The following is a 26,143-nucleotide window of genomic DNA, read 5'->3' as shown; positions in this document are numbered from 1 at the left end:
ATGGGGCAATCTATTCTGGCTTTGGGGAAGGAAACTTTTTTTTTTCCCTTTTACCCTTCCTTGAGTTTCAATGGCAGAAAAAAAATAACATTACAAGCAAAAGTGGAATGGAATTTATGTTACTTTAAAATGTAATTCAAAAATGAAAAAAAAATTTAAAAACCCTCCATCTAATTTGCATCAACTTTTTCTTTAAATAAATAAATGCTGTCAACATCTTTATGGCACAGTGAACAAGGTATTGTTTGGAAAAGATCAGAACACCATAGAATAGTTATATAACCCTTTCCAGTTACTTCTCAAAATTAAAATCTGTATTAGGAGACTAAGAAAGAAATCAGGGAAATAAATAAGTCAACATACTAGCAAATTAAAATTCAAAAACAAGAATATAGTTGAAAAGCATTTGTCTCAGAGTCAAGAGATCTAAAGTAATATAGTGGACTCTTCTGATTAGAAGATTGACATTGTATATATCAGTTCCTTATGATGAATTAGTCTTCTCAATAAGTAAGTGGAACAGACTGGATACCATTTAAATCCAAATTCTAAAATGATTTGCAGATATATACAGGATTTGTAGACATAAATTAGCGTGATCAACATTCCGATGAAATAATCAGAGAAAGTTCACAGAGCCAATCCAAGTTTTTTTGTTTGTTTGTTAACTTTAAATTAGAGTCTTTGAGGTGGCCTAGTAAATATTATACATCTTCTTAACATGAGTTTTGAACCAAAATTCATCCTTAGGTGGGTGATTTTTAACATTTATTAAGTCTAGGTTAAGGATGATAATCTGAGAACAAAACTCTGTTTGGTAACTGCCCATCCTCCTTCAAATTTGCACTGCCTTACTTGAAGTGAAACTTGAGAGCGGATAACACACCCACTTGCACAGGTAGCAGGCTGCAACTGGTCACGGTAAGAGGGAGAAAAATAGGAAATCTGTCCTAAGTTCCTTTAATAAGTGATTTACTCAGCTGAGCAGCTAGGATGAATATCTACTGTTGACCAATTAGATAAGGCAGGAGTAAGTGATGGGATAAAGAAACCAGAAGTGTATCCTCAACTCACGTAACCAAAAGATATGGGAATGAGGCAGTGCTTTGCACTCAACATAAACAGCGTAATTATTTGTCCTAATCTAGCAGATGTAATGAGTGCATTTTAAAACAACATATAGAATATATATTTGAAATATCAAATAACTTTGATTTTTTTTGAAATTTCAGAGAACAATAGTAGATAATTGAAGAATTAAAAAAAAATAAGAGCTAAAAGAAAAGTTAAAGTATTTGGGATAAAACACACTGAAAAACAGAACATGAATATGATATATGTGAAAGACTGGTAATAAGGAATATGTTATTTTATGGCATTGGATCTTACTTAATACCTACTTAATATTCCTACTATAAAAATACAATGAAAATTAAATGAAATACTTTTATCTACTGGCTAAAATCAGATAATCAGGATATGATTTGTATTTCTGCCTGAAACAACTAGGAGGAAGTTCTAAAAATGTGTGTGTATATGTACATGTATATATAAATGTATAATATATATTCATATTTTCAGACTCAATGATGAGAAAGAAAACAGTCCATTAACAAAATTCACAAAATACTTGAACAGAAACTGAATTAAAGAAGATTTACATGTAGAATATAAGCATATAAAACTCAACATCTTTATTCTTTAGGTAAATGCAAATTAAAAACATAATGAGACAACACTGCACATATCATATCAAATATAAGTGAGTATGTAAAATAATACAAAAACTTTTGAAAGTTTTAAAAAAGGTAAGCATGCAGAAATACGTGTTAACAGGAATTTTTAGAAAGTTAAAGGCAATACAAAAATAGAATCCAGTCTTTCTACTTCTGAGCATTTACTCAAGATAAATTATATGTCCTTACTAGGATATGTACACAAATATTCACAGCAGCTTTATCTGGGCTAGCCCAAACTGAAAATGGCCCAAATATCCATCACCAGATGAATGGATCAAAAATTGTGGTACAGCCATTAATGGATTAGTACTCTACACTGAAAAAATAAATAAGTAAAAGAACTATTACTTCATTGAAGCTGTCTGGATTTCCAAATAATTATGTTGAGTGGAAGAAGCCAGACAAAAATAAAGTGTAAGATTTCACATAAATTCACAGAAAATGAAAACTGATCTTTAGTGGTGGAAAGCAAATCAGTGGTCTCTTTCCTGAGGACTTGGAGGGTCAAGTGGGAGAAGCAAAAGATAAGGACTATAGGAAATTTGAGGGGTGTTTGATATGCTCATTATATTGATTATAATTGTAGATTCAGAGGTATATAAATATGTGAAAACATCAAATTGTAATCTTTAATTAATATACAGTTTATGAATTTTATTACACTTCAATAAAGTTAAAAAGGAAATGGAATTGTACTACTTAAGCTTTGTTACATGTGAAAGAATTGACGAGGTGTACATATTTTAAGAACCTCCATACATTAACTTCATCATAATAAACTACTTACATTTATAATATGCTTTACACTTTTTAAATCATTGTTAGTACAATCATTTCATTACTGACAACAAAATTCTTATGAGTTTGATATTATCCTTCTTTTGTAGATGAGAAAACAGGCTTAGACTTTTTAATGCTTATTTGAGATTATAGCATTTAAAGACTGACATGAGTTAGTTCTTACATCTGGCTGTCAGATAAGAACCTTGCTTATTATGTCATACTTGCCTGCTCTTTAAAATAATGACTTATGTGAAATTCACTACCTGAAAATCCCTTTGTCTCTTTATAGCATCCTCTATGCTAGCTGGTTTAAATCATCAACTATATCATAGTCTATTTTTATATATCCACATTACTGGACGCAATGCCTCATACAAAGGAAATGCATTACATATGCTGTGATCAAATTAAACTTAGTACATTCATGTTTCTAAGTCTGTAATCTCTGCAAATTGGTGTGTCACAAGGCCTTCACTTAAAGAATAAGCATGGGGTTTCAAATCCATTAAGCCTAATGGTCTTAAATATCAAGTTCAAAATGAACAAATAAAGTCATTAGTTTCCCCTCTACTCTCAGTTCTTCCCTTCAAATACGGGTGATGAGTTTGGAAAGTATATAATTACTGGGTCTTAGTACATAAACTTCATATATCTCAAATGTCTTCAACACATTTCTCTGTTTCTGTTTTATTTAATTGATAAGAAGTCCTTCCATCTCTTATTTGGTCAGAAATTATGTCTCCATATAATGGCTTATTAAATTATGTTAATGTGCTTACCAACAGTGATGATTTGTGAGTAAGGCACCCAGCCTTTGTGTTTGAAATATCCAGCCAGAGTCAGAGTCATAGGAATTCATCCCAGGTAGTAGAAAATCCATCCAGTTTCACTAATTAGGGAGTTGGTAATTTTGTAGATATACCCTGAGCTTCTAAACATGTAGCAGCAGATTGCCTTTACTTAGTTCCCTCACCATTTACCATTAGGAACTAAGGTACTAATAATTTTAACTAATTTCGTTACAGGATATAATATTCTTTCTTTTTACCCCCTTTGCTGAGGAATAATTGATAAATATAATTATGTATATTTAAAGTGTAAGATGTAATTTCATGTACATACACATTGTGGAACGATTACCAAGATCTAGATAATTAAAAAACCCATAACCTGACATAATTAACTCTTTTTCTTTTTGTGCCTGGCAACTTTCAACTATCTAGCACTGTGTTACTAACTATCATCACACTATAGATTTCATTCTCACTACTTACTCGTCTATCAAAAAGTTTATACTCTTTGACATACATCTCCTCCTCCTACTTTCCTCAGCCCCTGGCAAACACCATTCTATTCTCTGGTTCTATGAAATTGGCTTTTTTTGTTGTTGTTCTTAAGATTCCACATGTAAGTGATACCATACAGCATTTGTCTTTCTATATCTGGCTTATTGCATTAGCTAATTCCTTCCAGCTTCCCTTATGGTGTCTCAAATCATGGGATTGCCTTCTTTTATGACTCAATAATATTCTATTGCACATTTATGTGCATATGCATGTGTGTCTGTGTGTATAAAAATCACATTTTAATTATGCATTCATCTTCTGAAGGACATCTAGGTTATTTCCATGTCTTGGCATGTTTGTTGTGAATTATGCTGCAACAAACATTGGAGGGGTTCAGATATCTCATCAAAATATTTTATTTTCTATGTGTACATATTCGGGAGTGAGATTACTAGATCGTATGGCTGTTCCATTTTAAAAATTTTTTTTGAGGAACCGCTGCCTTACGGTATTCTGCAATGGTTGTACTAATTTATATTCCTATCAACAGTTTACAAGGATTCCATTTTCTCCACATCCCCACCAACATTTATCATCTCTTGTCTTTGATATTAACCATCCAAACAGGTGTGAGGTATTACCTCCCTATGGTTTTGATTTGCATTTCCTTGATAATTGGTAGTATTGAACACCACACGTACCTCTTGGCCATTCGTATATCTTCTTTGGAAAAATATCCATTCAGGTCCTTTGCCACTTTTTAAAATTGGGTTATTGCATTTTTGCGATTGTATGAGATCTTTATGTATTTTAGAAATTAGCCACTTAGACATTTGGCTTGCAAAAAGTTTCTCTCATCCTGTAGGTTGCCTTTTCAATGTATTTGAAATGTTTCCTTTGTTGTGCAGAATGTCTTTTAGTTTGATGTAGCCCCACTTGTTTATTTTAGTTTTTGTTGCCTATCCTTTTGATGCCTTATCCAAAAATCATTGCCAAGACCAATGTCCAGGAACTTACATTTTCTTCTACGAATTTTGGTTTCAGACCTTAAAGGTAAATCTTTAATCCATTTTAGGCTAATTTTTGTGAGTAGAGTAAGGGAGGGGTGAGTTTCATTCTTTTGCATGTGAATATTCAGCTTTCCCAGCAACGTTTATCAAAGAGACTAGTATTTCTAGTGTTTCCCCATTGTGAGTTCTTTGTGGCCTTGTTAAAAATTAATTGACCATATATGTATATGGTTATTGCTGGGCTCTCCATTCTCTTCCATCGGCCTGTGTGCCTCTTTTATGTCAATACAATAATGTTTTGAATATTATGGATTTATAATATAGTTTGAAATCAGGAAGTGTGATGCCTCCAGCTTTGTTCTTCTTAAGATTGCTCTGGCTAGTCATGTTTTTGTTTTTTTTTTTTTTGTGATTCTATATAGAATTAGGATAATTTTTCTATTTCCATGAAAAAATGTCATTGGGATTTTGATAGAGGTTGCATTGAATCTGTGGATCGATATTAGATAGTATGGACATTTTTCCAATATTAATTCATCCCCCTAAACAATAAAATACTTACGGATCAACTTAAAGAAGATAGTGAAAGACTTGTATACTGAAAATTATAATTCACTGATGCAAAAATTGAAGAATATGCAAGTGGAAAGATATCTCATGTTGTTGGATAACATTTGTAGTACATGGAGATATGAAGCACTTAGATCCATATATCAATTTATTAGATATTTAATGGACCTAATGGTTTTGGAAGTTCCTCGAGTTAAATTAAAAATGGTACAAGAGTATGGATGCCTTCAATGAGGTACAGTTCCTGGATGAGTTACCAAAATGAAATAGTAGAAAAAATTCAGAGGTAATACTTTTCAGATTATAATCAGCTTTAGTTATTTGGATTTTGGAATCATGTAAAATTTAAAAGCATTGCCCCAACATATGAACATAATAATTTTGTGATTATATATAATGTTAAGTGACTCCTCTTTGAATCAACACAAAAATGTATAAACACATACATACACATATTCATTATTGAATATATGTAATATATGTGTATGTCTGAAAAGTAATAATTTAACTTATATATGAACTATAATTTTATGAAGAAATAATAGACTTAATATCTACTACATTTAATAGTGGGTGGCTCTAAGAAGAGGATTTGAATTATAAAGAAAGGAAAATAAAGGAAAGGATACTGAAGATTGGATTACCATATGTCAGTGGAGAGACGGCTCCTAAAACCCACAAATAAAGAATGAAAACAAACCTATTCTATAATGTTTTATAGTGGTAACACTCCCAGTAAAATTTTTATGCTTTTTCTTCAATTAAAAGTATATTTGAGCCTCTAACGCAATTTACCACATGGATGAATCTGAATTTTGTGAACAGAGACAGATTTTCTAGGTGATATATTTTTAGATTTATTTTAAACTTTACATTCTTTTGTGAAGCTCTTTTATAGTAGTGACTTTTAGAGAATTAATTAGAATGATATTTTTAATAAAGGACTGCAGAATACAGGATTTAAAATTCTGATGGGCTGTAATTTGTTAGCATTTTTATTACTAAATTCAGTGCTGTAATAAGTAGCTATACTGGCATTCAAGGCTTAAATAGTATGAAAAAATTACAGATCTAAGGCAGTTAGTGGATTTAGTTCATTTATATTAAACTTTGTGTTAAAAAATAGAGACTTTATGTCTCTTCCTCATAAAGAATATTCCAAGTGATGTCAATTATGTTTCAGTTGAAATAATGGTGTCAGTTTTTATATTTACTTTCATTACTAAGAACAGTCTTTTTGAAACAAAATACAAGGCATAAAAAGGAGCATCAAAATGTAATCCAGGAATGACAGAGAAGCAGTAACAAATCATCTCCAAAGCTAGTCTAAAGGTTATGGTGGTCTGTACAGTTAAATACAGAGATAATCATTGTTTCAAATTCATCTAAAATTTTCCCTGATGGACACTGGAATTTGAAAGCATTGCTCTGAAAGTAACATCTTAAAATAGAAGGCAAACTGCAGTCCCAGGGTTATGATTTTCATAGTCCGGTTGTACTAATAGTATCCAAAATGTTACATACAACCATTTAGCACAGTTTGATTCAATCATAAGCTAATTTGATAAAACTATGACTTCATTAGAAAACTATTTCAAGGCATAACCTCCCTGTACAGGGCAATGAATCTAGCAGAGTTTGTCAGATGGATTTTGGTTATGCCCAAATGTGACTGATTCACAATAAAATTAATTACATCTTCCATCCTTGTGGAACTGATGTCTCATGTTTTAGTTTCAACACCTGAATTTTAAAGCATCTTTTTTTAGGGGATGGGGTGGGAGGATGGTGAGATCATTATAAAATTGGAAGCCTAACTAGCAAAACTAAACTGTTAAAAGCACATCTGAAGCTGTTTCAGGCTACTGATCGCTGTCATCATTTAGAAGTAATTGCAATATAAAAATAATTATGTTGTCATAGCTGAACAGTAACTCCTCTCCCTGTAAAAGGCAGGAAGAAAGAGAAAAGTAGTGCATTTGTGAATGAGGCACCTCTTCACAGGTGTGTGGAACTCAGCCTGATCTTCAGTTTTTATAGGATTGAGACTCTGATTTTCTATATTTACAGTAAACCTACTGTTCCATTCATTTTCTAATTTTTGCCATCTGTTTCCTCTCATAATTACTGCTTAAATAAAGAGAGTCGTCAATAATGTGTCAGTTTGTGCTGGCATGTGGGCTCCCATCATAATATGAGAAGACTACGCTAAATAATAATAGTAATAATCTGTGGTGTTTTAATGTAGGGAAAACAAAATAAATGATACTATACCCCCATATTGGATAAGGAACATTTTCACTCCAGCTCTAACAGCAGCCCCAGTTCTGTTTGTGGGCTACGGATGAGGCTAAATTTAGATATAGCCTCAGATGGGTTGATTTAAAATTGCCTTACTCCTGGGTACAAATGGAAAGTCAAGGTGAAAGAAAATTTGCCAAAATCTTCAAGAGGATTGTTTGTAAGATATAAATATAAGTTCCTTTGGTGTGGTGATAGCTTCTGCTACTCTTATTTTCAAGCCATTCAAGTTTATAGGGATTATAGTAATAAATAAGCTTATGTTATAACCTTTTCTAGATGAAATATGTGTATGATATGTTTAACAATGGTGATTCTTTTAACTTTTTCATAGTAGCACTTATGACTAAAAATGTAATGATGAGCCTTTAATGGCAAAAATTAATTCAGTTTCTGACTAATAAAATGGAAGTTTGTTGAAACCATGAAAATTACTAATTGAAAAGTTTTCAGTTGTATATACTTATTACCCTTAGTTTAGTCATAGTTACCTCTTTTTCTGTCACTGAACTGTTTTTAAATATTATAGAACTTAATTCAGTCAAACTTAGTAGGCTTCATTCTCATCTAAGAGATCTCACTCATGAGAAGAAATAAAAATAAATAAAAGAAATAGCTAAATCAAAACTTCTCTAATCACAGTGAAACTTCAAGATAATAAAAAATGGTGCTCTACTTTTCAAACTAAGCTTTCCCCGTAAATCTTAGCAATCGTAGTGTTTTATCTTAAAATATATTCAAGTGAAACATTATAAAAATCAGAGTGAAAGATAATTCCCTTTCTACAGAAGTGAAATGTAGACAATGTTTTTAATTCCTTTTGTGAATGAGAGCAAACTGATTCCATCAGTAACAAAATTCTAATTTAATATCAAATATATATATACATAAAGAGATGTATAGTTATATAAAGCTTTTATGGTCAGTGAGTAAAAACTCAGTGCCTAATTATCTGGCTTGAGAATCTTAATGCGTTTTTGTCTTCCTTCAACTTGTCTTTTGAAAAATGCTTTTTTTTTTACACTCGTAAGGTTATCTCTAAAAGAAGATTTTTTTTGTTAAAAAAGAAGAGAAGATTATTAAATAATTATGCTTGTCTATGAATTATCACTGTCATTTCTTTCCTTTGTTACTTGGAATAATTTAACTTTGGGTCTGTAAATATTCTGTTCTTGCATTTTTTGAGGGTATGTATGTACCAAGCAATTAATGTAGTTCAAAAGCTGATTCTATTTCTAATTTTTATTTTTTTTAAGTCACAAGGAGACTAAAATGGAATATTATTGCCATTTAAAAGAATGTTTAAATATCTAGAACACAGAGACCCATTTTAAAACTTCAATCAGATGTAAACATTTTTAAAGAAAAGAATGAATTAAATTATTCTCACTTTAAAAAATAAATCTACCTCTTTTATCAGTAGTTCTTTACATTGTGAGTTGATTTATTTTTCAAATTTGGGCACTCTTCAAATTAGAATTTTTATTCAGCATTTTTATTTGGAAAGCTGAATAAAGTCTGTTAAATTGTCCATAGCTTTAAGTGAGTATGAGGCAAACTTCAACATTTGTATTTTATGAAATGCTTGATGTATCTGTTGCTTAATAGAGATAGATTGTGATTGAAAATATTTCAAAAATTTTAAAAAGCTGGGGGTAAGCTTCAGAATCCATTATGTAATTATTGTTGGTGATGTACTTTTATCAAAAGTATGTGTGATTGTATGAGTGGTGTGTATATGCGTATATACATGAATATATGTATCTATGCATATATCAATGTATATTATATATAAAAAATATTTAATTAAACTCAGATACAGTATCAATGATATATTAACATATACATGCCAAAATTCTAAAAATTACAAATTAAAGAAATTTATCCAACAATAAAGTTGAATTTATTTACAAAAAAAAAAAGTACTTTTTTAAACTATGTTGTATTTTAGAACCTAGGCAGCAAATAATATGAATTGAACTTAGATCATCCTGCAGTGTAGAATGTAACAGAAAAAAAATCATGATGATGTCAGTATGTCAAAGTGACAGAAGCCAACTAAAAGAGCTCCCAATGGCTAAAGGTGTAAAAGCTGGGTAAGAAAATAAAGTAGTGTTGGATGATAATCAAAAGTATAAAATAAATATCCATGATTCTACACTGATATAAATAAATAGATGGAGGAGAACAGGCAGATCTCCCACTGAGAACTTACGTAAGTACTCTGTCCTTAAGAAGGTAGAGCCCCTTAAATGTGGGCTATGCATAATCACTTCTTTCTAAAAAGTACAATACGGAAAGAGGGAAGAGAGAGTAACTTTACAGTGGAAAAAATTGACAAACACTGTCTCAGCCAGGTGATCAAGATTCACACCAACACTGATAAGTCATATTGACAGTGTGCAGCCTCGACATGATGTGATGAGAATGACTTCACACTACGGTCGTTCTTCTCAATCTTTAGTATGATCCTGGTAAAAATGCTAGAGAAATCCCAGTTGTCTGTCATTCCATAAAATTACTGACCAATAGTCCTCAAAATCATCAAGATTATCAAAAACATGTCAAGCAAATGTCACAGCCAAGAGGTGCCAATGGCACATGTAGACCGGGTAAAATGCGTAGGATCCAGGAACAAAAAAAGGACATTGAGTAAAAGTTAATGAAATCTGAATATGATGCAAGATTTAGTTAATAATATTATATCAGTGCTGGTTCATTAACTGTGAAAAATGTACCATAGTAATATGTAAGCTGTTGATAATAGGGGACACTACATACAGTATACATGACAGTTCTCTGCACCATCATCACGATTTTCCTGTGAATCTGTAACATTTCTAAGTAAAGTTGAATAAATATATGCTATTGATCATAATTGCAGGATTAACAAGAGTTGACTTTTCTCCACTTTTTAAATATTATATATATATACACAATACTCCAAGTACTAGAAATAGAGAAAAACAGCAGTCACACCATATTCATGATTTTCCTCATAAGCAAAGGTCACAAATAATTTAAAGCATATAGTCTGCAGAAAGAATTTTAAAATTGATATTTTGAGAATATTATTTTCCTGTCTAATTCCAAGAAAAATAGTTCTTTTAATTAGATACTTAGACTAGGGTAGGAGAAGACGTTGTGTCATGAAATAGGAGGACAGAATATGGCAATTTATAGTGAACCGCTCAAAAGCTAGAGCTTCAACATGTTTTATTATTCTATTTTGTTTGGCTTTGAGCTATATTACTTTCACTTTAAGGCAGATAAATGAGGCATATTATTCATATGGATATTGTTAGAGATAGGATGTTATTTACTTCCTATCTAGTAGAATCTTGGAGGATATGAGTTATCTCAAGTGGTAAATAGACAAAGACTAAAGAATTTATTTCAAATAACAAGCTGATACCCTCAAGATTTTTGCTTTCTCAAGGAGCCCGAGAAGAATGGAACGAAATGCTTTCATTGGTCCACTTCAGCGGTAACAGTTCAAACTCTTTTAAGATCTAAAGTATAAACATAGTAGAAAGTGTGTCTACTATTTTAATCCAACACACAATTAAACCAGAGTTCATGTCTCTGGTTCTACAGCAGTAGTTCCAGGATTCTGCAAATTTTTATCATCTTGTAAACTTATCTCTTGCCTGTGACACTTTTCCCCTTCCACATTTGACTACAGATTCTTTCCCACTTTGCTCTTAGTGTCTCCAAAACATATTCTTTTAAGGACTTTGTTTTTGTGTGTGTTTGGAGTGCTCTTCTTAAATTACAGATATTCACGTGTATTTTTTGCAGTGCAGTTTTCAGAAAATACTTACTGGGAAATTTGAGAAGTACTACTCCCACTCACTGGGCAGCTATGTGCTGCAGGCCAAACACAGTTAAAATTATTGCAGTCCTCTGAATACTAGACTCTTTTCTAACAAATTAGCATTAAAATGCCAGGAAAAAAAATGAGCCAAGCTGACACTGCTAGATAAAAACCATTGGTAAGCTTTCTTTATTTCTGCCTTAGCAAGACCTTTCAATTCTGAAATCCTAACAGTTTGTCAAGGTCTGTATAGAAACATTGACAGATTAGATTGTACCCCAAAAAATTGGGTATTTTTTGTTTTATTTTTTCTCGTTGATTTATGCACTTGTACTAAGAGACCAGAACCTCAGTATCTCCTGTCCTGTTCATAACACAGGTAATTTCTTATTTTGCAATCTCACACTCTTTTTAATTTTATATATTCCTTATTTTTTAATGCCATTTTATCTAGGATGGTACTTTGGCTTATTTAATCATTTGGCATATTTTTATTAAGTTCAGACTTATGTCAAGTGTACAATAAGTGTTAAGCATATTAAAAAAATAAACACAGAAAACACAACCCTGTATTATAGGAAGTTCATGGTCAAATGTGGCAGACAAGACCTAAGCAGATAATTAAAATAACTAATTGAAAAGTAAGTAATACACCTGCAGTGCTCATCTTTCCCCTGTCTACTAACTGATATATTTTTGACATCTCAAAGCTTTCCCTCACCCTAAGATAACAGACATCATCTGGTGCAAAGAAAAAAATCAGTGGTAGTAATCAGAACAGGCAGATCAACAGATTTTCATGAAATGATGAGTTCCAAGTGAGGTTTTCATCAATCCTACTTTCAAAAATCAAGGCTCCCAGTATTATTTACCTGGACCCTCAATAGTGCTTTATGAATAGTGCTTCTGAATCAGGATGAGTGTTCTTCAGGTATATTTCAGTCGTGTTCATGAACCACTGGGCCCCGTTCTATAACTGTACTTCCTCAGCCGTTCTACCAGCAATAATAGGCTGCACTGAAACAGGCATCAGCTTTGGAGTCAGAGGAGTCTGAGTTTTACTCCTAGCTCTGGCATATTGCTTACTAAGACCTTGGCTGAAGAAAAATAATTTTCTTTTAATTGCAGTATAGTCAGTTTGCAATGTTGTGTCAGTTTCTGAGGAGGAACATCTCTAGAACTTCCAGAGAGTGTGTATGATCTCTTAGCTTAGAACAGTGGTTCTCAACCAGGTGCATTTTACATCCCAGAGACATCTAATATCTAGAGACGTTTTTGAGTGTCACGACTGAGAGTTACTACTGATAGTACACAGAGGCCAGATGCCACCAAACATTCCACAATGAACAGGAGAGCTCCCCTCAGCAAAGAATTATGTGGCCCCAAACGTCAGCAGGGCCTGTGAGAAACCCTTTATGTTAGTTTACAGTGTTGCCATAGCAAAATAGCAGAGACCAGGATGGCTTAAACAGCAGAAATTTATTTTCTCGAAATTCTGAAGGCTGAGAGTCCAAGATCAAGGTGTTGGCAGGTTTGCATGCCTCTGAGGCTTCTCTCCTTGGCCTGCAGGTGGTCACCCTGTTACCGTGTCTTCACACGGTCCTTCCTCTGTGTGATCGCATCCATGATGACTCTCTCCCTTCTTACAAGAACACCAGTCACACTGGATTAGAGCCCTACCCTGATTGCCTTATTTTAACTTAATCACCTCTGTGAAGGTCCTTTCTCCAAATACAGTTATAGTCCGAGCTAATGGGGATTGGAACTTCAATATATGAATTTTGAGGGAAAACACTTTAGCCCAAAATACCCTTGTTTAAAACATTGACTGGTCTACACTTAATATTCAGTTACTATCTCAGCAAACTGTAACTCCTTCTTGTCAGTTATTCAAGGAAAAGGCTCTGGAGTTGTCCTTTTCATTTCTACCTCACATACTGTTTTTTCTTGTTAAGCTTGGAAGGTATACCCAGCATCGGACCACAAGTCTTTCGCTGGTGCCATCCTCATTGGAGCCCCCATGTCAGTTAGCAGTTGTTAGTAAACCACCAACCACATGACTTCAGTGGCACACAGCAAGAAACTTTTATTATAAATCTGCTGGTTGGTTGGTGTGATTCTGCTCTAGGCTGTGATGGCTGGACATTGATCAAGCAGGGCTCAGCTCAGTAGGCCAATACCACATGTCCCTCGTCTTCCTCCTGAGACCTAGGTGCCAACAGAGGCATGTTCTATTAATGGAGATTGCAGAAGTAGAAAAGAACAAAGAAGAGTGTACAGGATCTCTTAAGGCTCAGGATCAGAAGTGGCTAAGCCCATTCCAAGAGGTGGTACAATGTGCTCCACTTGTGACAATATTGCAGCAGTAAGAGGTCGATGTGGAGCGGAATGAAATATCTTGGCTAAACATTCAGTCTGTCATAGTATTGGAAAGAGAGTCATGCCCCTGGTAGCACTGGCCAGAACATCTAGAGAACAATCTTTATTGGCTAGTTTTTTGTAACTTATCCAACTCTGAAAAAAAATCAATTATTTCTAGCAGGATGGGGTAAATCTCTTTGGTCAGATCTTGGCCACAGACCTGACCCAGTGGCTAAGAAAGGGTAGACTCAGCTAAAACCCCTCAAAATGAAACATGTTACTTAGAGGTTGGAAGATTTCTTGTACCATGAAGTGGGAAGAAACTTGGTTTTCTTAGGAACCGTCTCAGAATATACCAAACAATGAGATGAGTGCAATTACAATTCAAAAAACCGTTGATGAAGATGTTAATAGTCTATTTTGTTGTGTTCTCCCAATAAATCTGTAGAAAAATAAAGCCTATGAATATTATTTATAATATAGGTATATTTTATATTTAATAACTTCAGTCATACATATATCATTTCTCCACTCTCCTTCATTTAACTTATTCACTAGAAAAGAGTATGATCAGCTATAAATGAAAGATTTTGGTTTTCTGTGGTCTAAAAAGTATTATCCTATTTTCTTCTCCATTGTTAAACATTTTTAATGCCTGGCATTTTTATCTATATGTCTTTGACACTTACTTTAGGCTCTTGCTTGAAATCTCAAATTAAAAAAACCTATGCTTCTGTTGGTTCACACTCATTCTAGGAACATTTTCTAGAGATTGAAATAGCAACTCCCTTCTGAGAGAATTAAAGGGTTGTTTATTGTCGTTTTGATTCAAATTGTGTGTATACCATTTTGGAGAACGTACTGCTGACAGTGTTCATTTTCAACTCATCATCAGCTTTACACAGCCCAGCATGTCAGAGTCTGGTGACTGTTTTATAAGGATGTGGCTCCTTCCTTAAGAAGAAATGATAATTATAAATTCTTACAATGTAAAGGGCTCCGTAATCATTTTATCCCTGGTGAAACATTAATAGAGTTTGTTTAATAAATCAGGTTTTATTGCCCATTATAAAACTGTGATGCTGAGTTACATTATACTTGCAGCCATATCTGCATGGTGCAGTTTTACCCCTTGATGGCTGCTGGTTACAAAGACATAAATAAAGATTAGGTAACAACGAAACCTGGAACATATGCCAGTTGCTTTAAAGTTGTAATTTTATTAGCCATTAAATCCACAATTTTTGGTGTGTTACTTGTGGCAAGGAAAAATCCAATGGTTTCCAAAATATGGACCTTATATATGTATATGATAAACTATAAATGTAGGTTGCTTTAGAGAGAGAGTTTGCATTAGAAGGGTACAGTGTGGTATTAGTCACTTATAGTCCTTATGAAAATAATTTGAATATGAACATTTTACTGAGTGAGGCATGGCTCCAGAAGCCTCCAAAATATGCCCCGTCTCCTGTAAACCATCAGAGAGGTAGCCTAGAGAAGGTTTCCATGAAGCTGGTTTGAATCCATCTTAAATCAGCTTCAGGTTAAAATAGCTTATTAGGCATTTATCTGTTATGCCTGCTCTGGAGGAAATATCACCTCCTGCTGTAATAGTTTCCTTCTCCCTCAGGCTTAGAAATGCTCAGCTTTGCTGGGGTGAGTAGCTACTCCAGCCTCTTCAAAATCCCAGTAATAAACGTGGTGTTTGTTTCAGGGTATTTTGAAAATTTACTCATTTCTCTTCACTGAAGTGGATGAGAGGTTGGAAAATGAACAGACACCCTCCATGGTTCTACTCTAAATTAAAGAAAGTGACAGATAACAGACACAAGCATACATGTGCGCACGCGCACACACACATGCACACACACACACACACTCTCACAAGGACACACAGTTTGGGAGAGAAAAAGATTCTTCTTTTGTGTCTGCTGGATTTTCACAAAAGTGGTGCAGCCAGGAGACATCTGACACGGATGACTGTTCCGAATACACTCTGCTTCATACCCTCAACCCTTTATTCCATGATTCATGTAAAATTCATTTGGCACCAATTCGGTGTCAGGCATATGAATTTGACTGAGTACCTGTAATTCTAAAAGTCGCTTCATTTTAGATCCTTGTCAGAGAAATAGTAGGCGATGCTGACATTGAAGGCTCCTGTCCCATGACATTGCAGGGCACAGAGCACCGACTGTGAAATGAAAGGAGGCAACATTTGTGCCTCTGGAGGAATTCTCAGTCCATCCAGTATAAAACCTGGTACACCAAAATTTACTCTCTAGACTCTTCTGCATGCCTGATTGGGACTGCCAATTGTGAAATATTGACATTTGTTGATAAATGCTTTCTGGAGTTATCTTTGTTTTCTGGTATGTGAAACAGTCTCAGACTCAATGAGCTATGAGAACCTGTCAGGAGAAGCTCCCTGATAAATGAGTCATACAGTTGGGATGATCTGAGGAGAGGAAAGGGGGAGGGAGAAGACTGGAGGAGCAGCAGTGATGATTCAACACCATCCATGTGCCGGGCACTTTGCTCGCTTACTAAATGCACCATGCTATTTAATAATCATTTCAACTCTATGGCAAAAATTTGAAATATATTGAACAGATAAGTCAGCTAAAATCAGTTAACTTATTTTAAGTCATTGTCTTTTAAAAGTTAAATCTGAGTCTAACAAATTTGTCAGAGTCTAAAAACAAGACTCCTTAGGAAAGGCAAATATACACGTTTTGGTTGCATTGGTAGTTATGGGAAACTTCCAAGAGAGATACTTGCAAACAAAAAAAGAACAGAAAAGAAAAGCTTTACATTCTGGTCATCAGGCAGCTGATAAAAGTCAGAAATGGAGTAAGAACTAAAAATTGGTTTTGAGGAAGATCCATAGCTTGAACATATTTTAAGTTAATTTTTTTCAATTTATTATGTTAAATTGATTAGCACATGTAAAAATGTAATATACAGAGACTTCAGTTAAATAGAGTGTGGAGATCAGAATGGGGGGTTTTCACATCCTCTGATTATAACAGAGCCCAACAGGAAGAAGAAAGACTTCTCTTCTTTCCTGACAAGGACTCAGCTGATAAAAAGCCATGAATATTTTATTTACTACAGCCCTTCCAAACTTCCTTTTCTTTACTATAAAGTGTTCTCCCTCCCTTACCATGTGTGAACTTAACACTGGCTCACCATAATTACAGACCCCTTATTGTAGTTCTCTGCTGATACTGAATAAATCCATCTTTGCTGGAGAAATAACTGGCAGTTTTTTTGTCTCAGGTCAACAAAGTAAATGTGATGTATCATGGATATAGTTTGACCCTAGGAACATCAGAAACATGGCCTCAGGGAGCTAACATTCTAGTTTTGGTCAACTATAGTAAGTAATATAAAACACTCAGTCTTTCACAATACAGAATAACATATATAACATTTGTAATAGTTTTCTATCCCTACTGTAACAAATTACCACAAATTTAGTGCCACAAAATAACACAAATGTATTATAGTATTGTTCTGGAAGCTAGAAGTCCAAAATTGATCTTCAAGGTGATCTTAGGGCTTGTTCCTTTTGGAGGCTCTAAGGAAAAATGTGTTTCTTTGTGCCTTTTACAGTTTCTAGGAGCTGCCTGCATTGTATTCCCTAGTTCTCCCTCTGCATTCAAGGGCATCACTCCAAACCTTGCTTCATTTGTCCATTTCCTGTCTCCCTAACTTTGACCCTCATACCTCGCTCTTAAAACTATTCTTGTGACAACATTGGGCTCATCCGGATAATGTAGGATAATCTCCCCATTTCAAGATCATTAATTTAATCACGTTACAAAACTCTAGTCACTTAAAGTAACATTCTCAGGTTCTAGAGATTAGGACAAAGGCATCTTTGGGGGTCAATATTTTGTCTCTAAATGCTATATATATGTTAGGAAAGGGAAATCAAATAATTCAAAGCATTTTTCACTCCTATAAGTCACATGATCCCTAATTTGTCAGTTTACAATGTCATCCCTCTAATCATAAAAACCATTTTCAGTGCACTCTCCCTAGCTTTCTGCCTTTTAGCCAAGTTTGTTTCATTTCTTCAAATAGGCTGTGCTCTTCCTATGCAAAGATTTTGAAATTCCATTTTGTGGGGCCTAAATATTATTAATCTCTCCAGTACTTCTGTTGTATAAGAATTTTCAAAATTTTAATTAAAGTTTTGTTTGTGTAATTAATTTAACTTCTATCTGTGCAACTGATACAAAACCTCTGTGAATGCAGAGATCATTAGAGGATAAATAAAAGGATGTTTGTTCAGTGAATTAATGGATAAAATAAATCAGTAAAACTCTTCCTCACTTGGTAGGATAAACTACAAAATGAACTTCAAAATGAACTACAAAATTCACTCAAATCTCAAGACGTTACTTCAAATATATTTTCCTTTTTTTCCTGTCGTTCAAAGGCAATCCCATTTTTTTTCCTAAAAGAAGAGATACTCTAGCAATTAAAATAAGAAAATGCTATAGTACACTCAGCAGAAGTCAATGCTCTGTGTGTCCCCGAGGCAAAGACTTCACGTTTGTCTCCAAAAAGCCTCACAAGTGGCCTTCACTACCTTGGTAGAATTTGCCAGAGTCCTGGATCTTGCCCTCTGGCTTAGAAACTGATTTTGTCAGCCCACAGAGAGCAAATTCATCTGTCTTGAGTGGATTTACATTAAATAATCATACAAGCTTGATGCCAATATATTAATTTACAGTGAGATATATTTGTCACAGGTGCTGGAATATTTAAGTCTGCATAAGTAGTCCATTTGCTCCCTCTAAGTAGTCCAGTGTGGAAGGGAGAGAACAAAATTTTGTGTTGTTAGCACAGATTCAAGATAAAAACAGTTGGCTAGTGTTAATAAAATTATTATGTATTTTTTCGATGTGCTTTGGACCTCACCTGCCTGCTGATTTATTTAATCAGTACACACTCCTGTCAGACCCTGGCAGGATGGATGGGCATTGCTAATATTTGTTCTATGAATTTCCTTTCTTGTACTTATTTGAGTGATATTTCTCTGTTATGTATATTTTTATATAAATTGCCACATTCTCCACTAATATTTAAGTCCTTTTAGGCTTACTAGCCATTGTGTCTCTTTAAGATTATTTGCATAACTTCGATTTACTCAATTTGATTTTGGTTGTTGTTTTTTCTCTCTTATCTTTACCTTATTTACATCATCCCTAAATCCCTTTGGAAAGACTGTCTGGAACTTGCATACTTTTGTTAAAAATCTCAACTTTCAGACAATCCTTATGAGTACTCATTAGTTTAGCTCTTGCCTTCATATAGTTTGTTCTCCAGACAGTAAACATATGAATGGAAAATAAAAATCCACAGTCAGTTCAAAGTTAGTCCTACGATTTCATCAAATACTAAAATTTTGAACTTGCTTAATAGTGCACTGTAATTCATTTTTGAATACCTTTAAAAGTCAGAGCCTTGGAAATGAGTTATTCTGTATATTTCAGGCTATAGGCAACATTCTTAACTTATAGCAAAAGCAATAGGTACAAAGGTTAAAGTAAAAGAAATAGATCCAATATGGTGTCAGATTTGTTCTTCCCTATTACAACTGAAAGCCTTTAGAACAAAGAGTGAAATGATCTGATTTGAATTTTTAAAAGATGGCTTTGCCTGCTGTCTGGAGAATGAACTATATGGAGGCAAGAGCTAAACTAATGAGTCTGGTTGGAAGATTATGCTACCACCCAGATGACAGCAGATGAGGGCTAGAATTATGGTTGCAGGGGTAAAAGTGGTGAGTAATCAGGTTTAAAATATATTGTGGAGCTAAATAGACAGGACCACTGATTAGCTTGCTTGGAACCTGAGAACAAAAAGAGAAACAGGAGGGGTTCATTGATGGGGTCATTACAGCATCACTGTCCTTTATGTCCCCAAGACTTGAGTGCAGAGTCAGTCTGACATCTGAGATACAAAACAACCTAACTTCTAACAATCTAACATTACTTCTGTTCACATGTTTCAAATCGAGATAACCATTGTTCCCCAAAATACTTGGCACTTTGGCTTCTCTATTTCTTTCTAACGCATTTCACTCTGCCTAGAAGGATCCTTCTATTCATCTCTGCCTCTCAAAACTCTATTCATTCTTTAAGAATTCAAACAAATGTTAACTCTTATCAAAACGTTTCTGAACCCTATAATTGGCATCTTTCTCTTTAGAATACCCAAGAACTTGATTTATAACAATTCTTACATTATTAATAGCACAATGCATTGCAGTAATTTGAGCAATTGTCTCTTCTATTATCTACTCAAGAGCATGAGTATTGCTTGGCATTTTTTTATACTTTTTATTTTTGTACTTTATAATAACCACTCTTTATATATAGTAGATGTTCGGAAAAAGTAGAATAAGTAAAATAAAAATCCACAATCAGTTCAAAGTTAGTCCTACTATTTTATCAAATACTAAAATTTTGAACTTGCTTAAGAGTGCACTGTAATCCATTTTTTAATAATGAAACCAAAAAACAAGATGTTTTTTGTTTTTAACATAGTCATAACTTAGGGAGCTGTCAGGAGAATTTATCTTTCATCAGAGGCAGCCCACACCCAATTAAATTTAAGTAGGAGGAGCAGGGCAGGCCACAGCAGGGTAAGAAAGCCTGGTGCCCATTCTTGAATTAGAGGCAACTCTGAAAGATCTTTCCAGGTCCAGGGCTTTCTATGGAACTGGTGTTTTGCAACTTAACCACTGTTCAGTTTCTGTTTGGGCCATCCTGTTTCTCATAATCTCTTACAGGTATTGTTACTAAGTATTTTAATAAATCTTCTGCACAAGAGTTTTTGCCTCAGAGTCTGTTCTACAGGGAGCATGACCTCAGGTACAAATAAATCTAAGTAAAATGAGAAAAGCAAACTCCTTTAGGCAAAACAGTTATCACAAAATTAAAACATGCAGTTTCATAAACTTTGCATATAGGAACATTGGAAAAAGTCCACTTGGTCCAGATGACTTTAGAACAGTGTTTTGGCCACTGTTTTGTGTTTTCTTTACGTTTTCAATAATTATACATACATAATTTGTTCTTTATCCTGCTCTACTAGAAAATTCTAACTCATATTAATTTTATATTATGGATAGTGTCAGGCAGCCATATGTGGATATTGATATTCTGGTAAAATATAAATGAAGATTTAGTTATTTTTAAGTAAACGCAGTAATAAACAATCAAACCTAGGAAAATAGATGCTTCAAATTTTAGTTGGGAAAAATGACTAATTTTAACTTTGGTTGCATTAGCATTTTTCTTTTTAAGTTTGTCCAATCATATGTCTTCAGTTTCTCTCTGTAGTGAATGAAGAATGTTGGAAAATTGTCAAGCTCTTGAGCCACTTCATAAAGTATCTTGATTTTATACTTAAAATTAAATGAACTTTCAGCCATGAAGTGAAATGGCAAAATTATTCAAGATCCTGAGGCTTTTGTTAAGATGGAACACTTAAGCAAGACACTTTAAAATACAGAAATAGTCTTGACTCTCACCAGTATCACAAAGAAATGTGTTTTTTTTTAATCTCATCCCTCTTATCAACATTTTGTGTGAGTGCATTTCCACTCAACAGAGGACAAACTGAATATTGATAGAGTCTTAAATTCCGTGCGCATTTTTTTTGCCCCTCATGAGCAAGAGAAGATTTGCCTCAGTCTCAATGCTTTAATCACATTCACAATTTTCACGAAATCCTTCAATGTTGTCAGTCACCTTCTATTCTTTCTGAAGAAAGTGGTCTTTCCATTAGCTTTCAGGAAAATTCCATTTCAACTCTAGTAAGTCTATAAAGACCTACTAGACTTACTAGGGGGAAATAATAGTAGTTCTGTAAACTCCTTAGTGAATTTTGTCAGACTGAAGTAAATAAAAACGTTCCCCGGTACATGTGCAAATTTTAAGACTGAGAATTATTATTTAGAGTGACTTCTAAAACTATGGATTGTTATACTGACTTAATCTTATACATACCAGTATACTTCTATGTATAATAAATAATTATATAAATACATTATACATTTATAATGTATATTAAACATATTTTAATATTTTTATCTTATTCATGCTATTACATAGAGTGACTTCTAAAATTATATATTATCAGTGGTAATATAAAAGATTAGTTTCTTTTTGAAAATTAACTTGGAAGTATTTTTTAAAGCCTAAAAATATTTATTCTAATTGAGCAACAATTTTATCAAAGAATTTAATCAAAGGAGATGTAAGACACGGAAAGAAAGATTTATGAACAAGAACTGATTTAATAATACTAGTATGGGTCTAAATAAAATAATGGCAATGTGATAAAACATTCAACCATCAGCTATTGTACAGGAATAAGTTATAATGACATGAGATAAATGTTCATGGATAGGAAAATCAAGATATAAAATTATGCATACTTAATGCATTATAATGGAAATGGAAAAATGCACGTTTGTGTGTGTGTCTGGATGTATGTGTCTGGATGTGTATTTAGTTGCTGTTTTTCTTCTTTCTACCGTTACATAACATTTCACGATGAACATGGTTTACATTTATTATGTAAAACAATAACACTAAAAGTTCTGCTGCATCAGAAGAAAGACTTGCTGCTTTTAGAGCACGTTGAAGGTGAGTGGGAAGTTTTTTGGAAATTGGGGAGTGTACTGTATGGGGACAGAGCAGAGACAGGGGAGACATTCTCCAAAACACGTGCACAAAAAGCAGTGATACTGACAGAAACTAAGAGGGTTATTGTTTCTTGCTTGGTGTTTATTGTTTCCTAAGGGCCTGAATATATACAACAAACAAAGGGATTCAAAAGCATTGTAATTTTGGTGGTGTTATTTTATATTTAAATTCAAGTTACCCAAAATACCCAAATTATTTTCAGAATTAGAGAAGTTATAGTGTAAACAAGTAGTAAACAATAGTATGTATACAGATAGGTAGATAGGGAGAGAGAGAGAGAGAGATGTATCTAATTAGTTGCAAGGAACTGGCTAAAGCAATAAGAGGGGCTGGCTAGGTAAACTGGAAACGCTCAGGTAGGAGCTGAAGCTTCACTCTACAAGCAGAATGTCTTCTTAAGTAGGAAAACCCCAATTCTGTTTTTAAAGGCTTTCAATTGCCTGGATCAGGCCCACCCAGCTTATGGAGGGCTTGAAGTCAACTGACAACACATGTTAATCACTTTTTCAGAATGCCTTCATAGCAACACCTAGATTAGTATTTGATTAAATAACTGAGGACTGAAATCTAGCCAAGTTGACACCTAAATCTGACCCTCACAAGCACTGTGAAACATTAAATAGTGCACTAAAAAAGCAAGACAAGTAGAAAATGCTAATATTGAACTCCCTTGCGTGATGAAAATACACAAACCAAAACATTTTGGGCGTATGCAAGCAGGTGGAAAATTCACATTTCAAGGTTATAATTAAAACTTTTACCTCTAATAAATTGGTGAATCCACCTTTTCCATAACTGTAAATTCAAAATACCACTTTTTAAATGATTATATTTAGTTTGTTTCTGGATAGAAAATTCATTGTGCTTAGAGAAAGGGACAAAAAAGCTGGAGTCTACCAAAACATACAACAACTATTTAAGCTCTGTTTTTAAAAAGTCATGAATTCAGCAGTTGTTTGGTAAACTGTCTATATCACAATTATTTTTTAATTTGAAGAAAACGTCTTAAGAGACCAACCAATTTATTTATTATTCCAAATCACAGCATGCTATAATAAATTTATGATTCAGCTTAATACATCTTTATATAATTGTATTCTGTTCTTAATAACTAGTAATTTGAGCTGTGCTGACATTGAGTTGGGAGGTAGTGTTTTGTGGTTTTCTTTGATTTTGATACTATGAACCGTTTGAACATATATTGTGTGAAGTTATTATAATTAGAATGCTATTAATTCATCTGAAGAAATTATATAATAAAATACATAAGAAGTGGTTGTTTTAACGTGGTTATTATTGCCACGGCAGGTACTCCATTGGGACCTCTGTACACGTGTCTCATTTTGTTAAATTCACAGAGTGACATCCGAATGAAACACTGGAATGAATATAGTTCATTGATTTAACTACTCTGGTAGCAGCATCTTGAAAATATATATATAGTGTAGCTTTTTTGTGCATGGGTTTAAGAGTGAACTACATACTACAAATCTGAGATAAAATGTCCAGATATCTGCATAAACAAATATTCATTTACATCCCAGGATTCCAAATTTCAACTCTAAAAACATCGACCAGCAATTTCTGAAGTACACTGAAAAGGCTGCGGGGCAAGTGGACACAAACACGTAAGTGTTGTGTTTATAAACGTTTTTACTCCTTGAGTGAAACTGATGACAAACTTTTGCATTAATCAAAATAATTAGGTCTTAAAATGTAATCAGTTTTGTAATTTTATTTCCTCTTAGACTATATAAGACATCAGGCCAAATAAATGTGAAAAATAATGAGTAGGCTCTGTTAGCTGAAATTCTGCAAAGGAGATAGCAGCTATGAAATGGACTGCAGATGCAGCCGAGTAACTAATTAGACAGCCATCTGGCACCGTTTAGATCAGGGCAAGAAGGCCTCCACCTCTTAATAGTCCTTTAAGGCATCATTCTCTTACTGCTGTGTGCTAATTGATAGTCACATGAAGGCCCTGAGTTAGAAATGTTAAATTATGCTCTGCATACTCTGATTAAGATGATTAGCAAAATACATTATAGGGAGACATGGAACAAAATCATTAATGTTTCCAAAAATGTCAATAATTATAAAAGTGAGACTGTAAGTACAAAAATGCTTTTTAAAAAAATCATTTTCATCAGAAATATTACCAGTTTCTCCCCCTCTTCCATCCCACTTCTTTGTCTTGAAAAGTTCAAGAACTTAAGAAATGTCATGCCCTATCAAATTGTATTATCGTGGAGAATTGTGGAAGACACATGCCTTTCCTTTTTATAAGCCTAGCGTTGTGGATGACCCACCAAGGTAAAAGAAAAGTGACAACATGACTGAAAATGCCCTTCATGTCTTGGAGTAAATCTGGAATTTTGGCACAGCCTGCCAAGATTCATGTATTACACTTACTGTGTGAGTCCTACCTTCCTTCCCAAACTCATGATTGTCCAACACATCCCAGTCAGCTCATGGATTTTGCCGTGTTCTTCTAGATTGATGTGTCAATCATTGCTTTATTACTGATTTTTTCCAGCTTCTCTGCCTTCTGCTGTAATGGATTCCCTAAGCAGGAGAGACAGGGTACTTTTTTTCTTTTAAAGGTCCTCATTAGAATAACTTTGTAAAAATGTTGAAGGAGGAGTAGGAATAAAATCTGTATTTTTAAAACACAAGAAAATTGTTCAGGCAATTACAGATCTATTAATTAAAGAGACAGACAACTCAAAAATGCCTAAAATACCCAGTTATGGTGAGGCAAAGTATGCTTCACTCTGTAAGACAGAGACTGATTTTCTTGTTGCTCAAAATCCTTTGGGGATCATTTATCTCTGGCACTTGCCTGGCAGGCAGTACTTTAGCTGGGCTATGTTACTAACTTCCACATTCTGCCCTGAGGATTACACAGACAGGACAGTCCTATCAGATGGACTTTCAACGGATTTAGTTGCTTTAAAATGACTTGTGACCAGGAGAGTGTAGAGGTGGTCACTCCACAGGCTCTAAATCTTTTGAAGATTATTTTTAAAGGAAAGCCTTTAAAACTGCTATAGAATGAACTCTTTTATTGTGAATGGTAGGAGAGAATAGCAGAGAAAACCAATAAGGATCACCTTTCTGATAAACTAATGGAATGTGACTCATTCTCAAGCTGTGGATAATACAACAGTTCTATTAAAGGAAAAGCTTTAATCTAGGAAATACAGTACTAAATGTATTCATTCAGTGCATCTGAAAAACACAACAAGAATTCAATCTCTATCACATGTATTAATTACATATAATTAGGAAATACCAGATTTTCATATGATAACTTTTGTCCCCTTAATTCTTAAGACTTGTCTTTAGATTCATTTATCTCTGATACTTATTTTCTTTGAAAATAGAGAAAATTAACTACATACCTATATGACTAGCATAGGCAATTAACTGTTCCTTCACCAATGTATAAATTACTTCTTATATTTGTAAAATTAGAATATTTTAGCTCAAATTATTTTCAGTTTAGAAAAGCAGTATACCCTTTCTAACTAATTGTGTA

The sequence above is a fragment of the Camelus ferus genome, chromosome 25 (assembly GCF_009834535.1).
Source record: "Camelus ferus isolate YT-003-E chromosome 25, BCGSAC_Cfer_1.0, whole genome shotgun sequence".
NCBI classification, from domain to species: domain Eukaryota; kingdom Metazoa; phylum Chordata; class Mammalia; order Artiodactyla; family Camelidae; genus Camelus; species Camelus ferus.
The sequence above is the reverse complement of the archived record's forward strand: the minus strand, read 5'-3'. Positions refer to the sequence as shown.